This window comes from Sciurus vulgaris, assembly GCF_902686455.1.
Source record: "Sciurus vulgaris genome assembly, chromosome: 4".
Classification (NCBI taxonomy): Eukaryota; Metazoa; Chordata; class Mammalia; order Rodentia; family Sciuridae; genus Sciurus; species Sciurus vulgaris.
This window is the reverse complement of record NC_136464.1, coordinates 27726793-27732819: the sequence shown is the minus strand read 5'-3', so window position 1 is coordinate 27732819 and position 6027 is coordinate 27726793. Positions and strand designations below refer to the sequence as shown.

The 6027-nt window shown below is 52.6% G+C and overlaps 1 long non-coding RNA gene across 1 annotated transcript; it reads left to right on the top strand.

Moving 5' to 3' along the window:
• The first annotated feature begins 1792 nt into the window (after positions 1–1792).
• Positions 1793–3035, top strand: LOC306658702. The gene is made up of 3 exons (XR_013763128.1): positions 1793–1886; positions 2303–2381; positions 2683–3035. It is a non-coding gene; the product is annotated as an uncharacterized lncRNA (long non-coding RNA).
• Positions 3036–6027: the final 2992 nt, after the last annotated feature.

Here is a 6027-nt window from a genome sequence, read left to right as displayed (position 1 = left end):
TTCAAAAACTAATAGTGCATTTACCAACATCTCCTCCTCTGACTCTCCCATCCCAGGGGAAGTTGGCCACAGCCCCGAGGCAACCTGTTCAGTTCCCAGTCTGCCTCTTAGGGATCCCAGGGCTGGAAAGAGGCAGGAAGTCTCTGACTGAAGGAAATGCTCTTATATCCCAACCTCTGGTGATGAAACCCAGATGTCAGCCCCCAGAGCTGCCCAGCTCCAGGGAACCAGCGGGAGGTAACTTCTCTGACGGTGCTTTAGGGACAGTCCCTTCCCTCAAGCCCTGGCACCTTCCACAGTTTCTTTTAGCTCATCCTCATCACATCTTCCTCCTCCCAGGCCTCCTCCCTAGAAGCTGACCTGAAGCTGGATTCCCAAATAAACAGTAACTAATTGGATTAGGAGCTGATAATATTGTTGACCTTTCTTAATGTCTGCTGGCTGTCTTTCCACCACACTGAGGCTTAATTGTATGGGGTGGGGAGGAGGGTGGGGGACTTCCAGGAGTGAAACGTGACCCCTGTTAACCTCAGATAAAATGGGCTCAGCGTCTTCCCAACTGTCAGTCATCCCCCATGGAGCAGGAACACACACATGCTCCCACTCTCATCAAATAATTACACAGATGATACACACATGCATAGGCATGCACGCAGAGATGCAGACACTCCCAGAGGCACTCTGCATTCACACATGCGCACACATGACTTTGAACCTGTATCACATTTGCACAAATCACACTGGAATGATACACATACAAAATTACATATGCAATAAGCAAGTATATGCATAAACATGATACACAAAATGCAAGACCATAGATACATATAGACAAATGTAATTGTACACATGATACAGATGCATAATAGATGTACTATAAATACACAGATACATACACATGAAAGTAGAGACGCACTGACAGGCACACACTCATACACGGTACTTAAATAAAGGAGCAGGCAAAATACATGATACATGTGCACGCACACTATATGCATACCATGCACATACCTTTGCACACTGGTGGACATCAAAGCTGCCCCCCTCCTATTCCCACATACAGGTAGGCAGTTGGTCCCCTCCCACACTCCAACTCTTTCACAAGCTGCTGCTTTCATTTTCTATTTGTTCCCGGGTTCCCTGAATGTGTTTCTGGGATCCTGAGTTTATGGGTCTCTTGGAGTTCTGGCCCGGGCCCTCTCGAGTGTCTCGATCTCTCCATATCTCTGGGGCCCTGTCCCTGTGCCGATCTCTTTCATTCTGGCTGCTGACGTTGAAAAAGACCTGGCTGTACGGTGGTTGGAAGGGCATGACGAGAGATTAGAAGGGGAAGATTGCAGAGGGGATCCAGAAAGGGTGGAGAGGAGGTTGGGGGAGAGGGTTGGGAAAGAGGGGAGCGGCGAGGGGCGGGGAGCGAGGGGCGGGGGAGGGGCGCCTGCCTGCGCACAGCAGATGTTGCCGCTCCTCGGATGGAGCTGTTAATGTAAGTGGAGTTTCTGCAATGGTAATTAGGAGGGCCCTCATTACCCCGGCGGAGCCGGCTGAGAGCCGATAAAGCCGAGGGGGAGAGGGGCCGACATCAGGGTAATGGGGGAGTAGGGCCATTGAGGAGCTGGAGCCGAGCCGGGGACTGCTCCGTGCGCAGCTGGAGCCCAGCGAGAGGGCCGCGGAAGGGGGGCGCGGACCGGGCCCGAAGCCCAGTGAGGAACCCGGATGAGAGAGGCGAGGGGCGCTGCGGCTGGGCCTACCCTGGGGCTTCATAACGCGATGCGCGCGAGAGGGCTTGGGAGCACGAGTCGCCGCAAGTTGCCGGGCCGCGCAGGGCTCCCGGCTGGCCAGCATGCCTGCCTCTGGTGCAGCCCTGGGATCCACTGAGGCCCCTGCGGGTAAACTCATCCTGAGTGGCCGGACAGAGAAGGGACCAGAGGGTGGGGATATACTGGAAGGAACACCCTTCCCCTCTACAAGTCCTGCCCCTGGTGCAAGAGAGGGGAACCAGGACACCCAAGGCATAGACTCTAGAATAGCCAAGACTGAAGTTAATGTCCCAATGGGTAGCTCCAGAATGTCAGGTCAGACTCTGGAGATCAGCATGCAGAAGCGGAGGTATAAGCACTAACTCTTGCCTTCTTGGGGTTAAAGGCCAGTGCCCCCTCCTTCCCTTAAAGAAACAATTTCCCTCTCATTCATTTCTGCACACACCACCACCACCGCCACACCACCCTACCTTAGGGGAGCTCCCCAAGCAGTGAGAATTCTGGAAGCAAGTCCCAGCAACCCTAAGCACTTTCCTCTCCTTCAGAGCTTTGCAGGAACGGAGAGGAACCCATGCCTGAAACCCTGTTCCACAGCCAGGAGCCCCTCCCAGGATGGGAGTCCAGGTTGGGAGCCCACATTGCTGTTTACCCCCACACCCCCGGAGTATTCCAGGATGAGCTCCAGGGCTTTCCCACAGGATAAGCAAGTGAGCCCGGTCTGCTCAGTCACCTGAGAGCCATCTCCACAGAATAGACTATGTCCCCTTCCCCTCTTGCTCCCACTGCTCCAGACCAGAGGACCCTGGGAGACTCCATGATGCAAGGAATCTGCAGCCAAGGCAGAGAAAGAAATTGTGGGGGTCTTAATAGACAGTGTAAGGGCCCATTACCGCCTTTTTCATCCCTTCTTCACACAACACTCCAGCCACCACCTACAGCACCTTCAGAAACCCAAGGTCATGGACACCTGCCCCTCTGGTTTACCAACTTCTCAAGGACTACTTAAGCCCCTCCATCAGGGAAAAGGTAGAACAGAGAGAGGTGCTGCATTTCCTTCAGGCTTTGGGGAGAGAAAATGAAAGTCCTGCCACTGCCCACCACAAAGATAAGTGCATCTCCCAGATGACTGTAGGGACATAGTGCCTCAAGAGAACAGGGCTGTGTGGGGGCTGCTGAGCCTGGAGAGAGCCCCAAATACCAACACCCCACATGGCAGCTGTGTGGCAGAGCAGGGGTTAACAGGGAGAGGCTGCAAGGCTGGAGCAGGCGGTGGCTCCCGCCTCCCCCCACCCCAAGAGTTGCTGACTCTTCCTTTTTGTTCGGGCTGACAGCGAGCACCTGGTGTGCTCCTGCTACAATATTGCTCCTGCCTCCTCCCCCCAGGCCCCAGGCCCCCTCTCCCGCTCCCCGCCCGCCGGCAGCGTTCCCCTCTACTCTGCTTCTCTTCCCCCACCCCTCCTGCCTGTGGCCTCCCAGGCACCCCCCCCCCCCAACCACCACAAGCACCGACCCTGCGGTGTCAATAAACACAACATATGCTGCCATTAATGTGAAAATCGTGCCCTCTACTCCATTCATCCCTCAGCCTGCCCACCCGCTGGGGTTGGGGGTGGGGAGTGGGGGAAGAAAGGTCAAGTGGGAACCATTAACTACCCTCTTTTTTGATCTGCACAGTCCCCACCCCCAGCACTGAGAGAGAGGATTTGGGGGATCATGGATGGGGTAAGGTGGTGTTTCTGAGATCCACATTCTTTGACAGGCCCACAGAGCCTCCCCACAGATAAACAGGTGAACATCCTCCTGCAGCCTAGGGGTGGGTGAGGTCAGAGCCAGGCAGGTGGCCCTCCATGGGCAGCCACGTTGTGAACATGTTTCTCCTGGGGGTAAAGAGTCCTGGAAGGTCCATTCTCCTGTAAGTTCATCCTAGGGATTTTTATCTGTCTGCCACCTGGACTATAAAAGAAGAACCAAAAGCTTTCTTCCCCAGGTGGGCTTGGGCTTCAGAAAGTCCTTACAAAAGGAACCAAATACTTTAGATGACCAAGGAGGGCAAGGAGGGAGTGGCCTGACCTCAGTCTCCTCAACTAAATCACTAGTTCCAAGACAGCAGGGAATAATAAAGATAAAAATAATATAATAACAACAGCTAACATGTATTGAGGGCTTATTTATGTACCAGGTACTGTGCTAAGCACTTTACAGACTTTATCTAATTTGTTCCCCATAAGACCCCTATGGGGAAGTTACAACTGATATCCCCATTTCACAGCTGAGGAAAACAGGCTTAATAGGGAAAGCTAGCACATATTGTATGCTCACTGCACACCAGGCCCTGTGCTGAGCTCTCTAAGTACAATTTCAATGACCCTATGATGTCAGCATCACTAATAGTGTCATCTTACAGAAGAGGAAACTGAGGCTCAGAGAGGTTCAGGAATTTGCCAGTCACATAGCCAGTAAATAAAACTTGGCCAGGAACCCATGTCTGTCTGGCAGCAAAGCTTGTGGTCTTAACCCTTGTGCTTTCCTACCTATTTTTCTCCTTCTCCAGTTGCCTGGAGACCACTAACCCACCCTGTGTGTGGTTGGATACACAGTAGGATGATGGAGAACACAAAAGCAGTGAGTGGCCTAAGCATGGACAGAATTGAGACTCATTTTCTACTTAGCTCCTCCCATGTTCCATTGTCACTCTTTGCTGCTACTGAGCTGAGCCTACCCAGCCTGTGTGTCGCTGTACCCCATCCCCTTGCCCAGCCCCATTCTGAGGATTCATTGTGAAGAGGTAAAGCGCCCCATTAGGCTCCCAGAGTACAAAGACATTGTGCTTGGCTCTGCAGCTCCTCTCTTCTGAGACTCCACTTGCTTTATTGATATTAACTTAACCCCCCCACCACCACTTTCCCACCCGCTCTGGCTCAGTCTGACGGGCAGAAATCTGCTGCCTGGGCACCACCCTGACCTCTCTTTTCCTCTTTCATTATCCACTCTGGGCACCAGGGAGCCAGCACCAAAATTAAAACAATAACTAAGCCCGAAGTGGACCCAGCAGCCCCCACTCCCACCCCAAGGGAGTGGGGGAAGGCCACAAAAACACCTGGAGAGGAGAATAATCAATGGGAGTGGAGGGGGTGACCCACTCTCATACCAGCACCCTCCACCTTCCTTAACCCTTTGTCCCCTGCACAGTAACCAGGACTCCCCCAGCTCATCCTTTTCACCCAACCTAGAAAGCAGTAGCAGATTCTGACAGCTGCTCAGTCATTTGGTGCTATGGGATTTGAATAAACAAACTTGGAACAGGGAGGTCCCCAGCAGTTCACACTCAAGAGCTAAGACACCCAAAGACCCCAGTCTTGTCACAGAAGGAGAGTCCTCTTTGGGCAAGTTCTTGGAGCACTGGTTGATCACTTACTTAGTGACCTGTGCTGAATGTTTCATAAAGTACCCTGCCTTATTCTATCCTCCTAACGACCCCACAAGGTAAGGTTGAGGAGAGTAGATGAGGAAACTGAGAATAAACACATTAAATGATATGTCCAAGTTTATACCAGCCTACCATGTAACAGAATCAGCCTTCAGATTCAAACTCAGGACTGTTTCCAGAGCCTGTGACTTGCTCATTTAGCCAAGCAAACTCCATGGATCTCTCTTGAGTGTTACTAGAGTCTGTTTAAATAAGTAGGCCTAGTTCAAGGATCCTCTGGTCCTCAATTTCCCAGGCAACAGGATGTGCCTGTGGTGACCTCTCAACTCAGAGCCCCGCCAGACTGGAGGAAAAGGAGACAGGCAGAGGCAAAACCAGCTCTAGTGCAGCTGAGGCCAGCAGAGGGGGCTGCTGTAACTGAGGTCAAGTGGTGGGAGAAGGAAGCTACAAGAGGCCCGGCCTAGGAAAGCCAAGGTCCTAGGAAAGGGAAAGTGCTGATTATCCCACAGCATTGGGCAGGCTTCCTCTAGCCCCTAGACGTCTAGGGGCTAGCAGTGCCAGTAGGAGCTGCTATCCCAGGGAGAGGGGCAGAGCTAGCAGCACTAACTGCTTTCCTCACAGCGTACCACTGCTCACTAGGAAGAGGCTTTCTAAATAGCAGGCAGCAGGCTTCCCACATCCTCCCACAGGCCCCTTCCCTGTCCCTCCTCTCTCCCACATTCCAGCTTCTCAGGGTCTTCTCTCCACCCCATTATCTTGTCCCAGGTGTGAATAAGTCCTCATTCACCTTATTTTTGCTGACACAAGAACAGGACTTTTCCAAAGCCATTGTAGTAGAATATT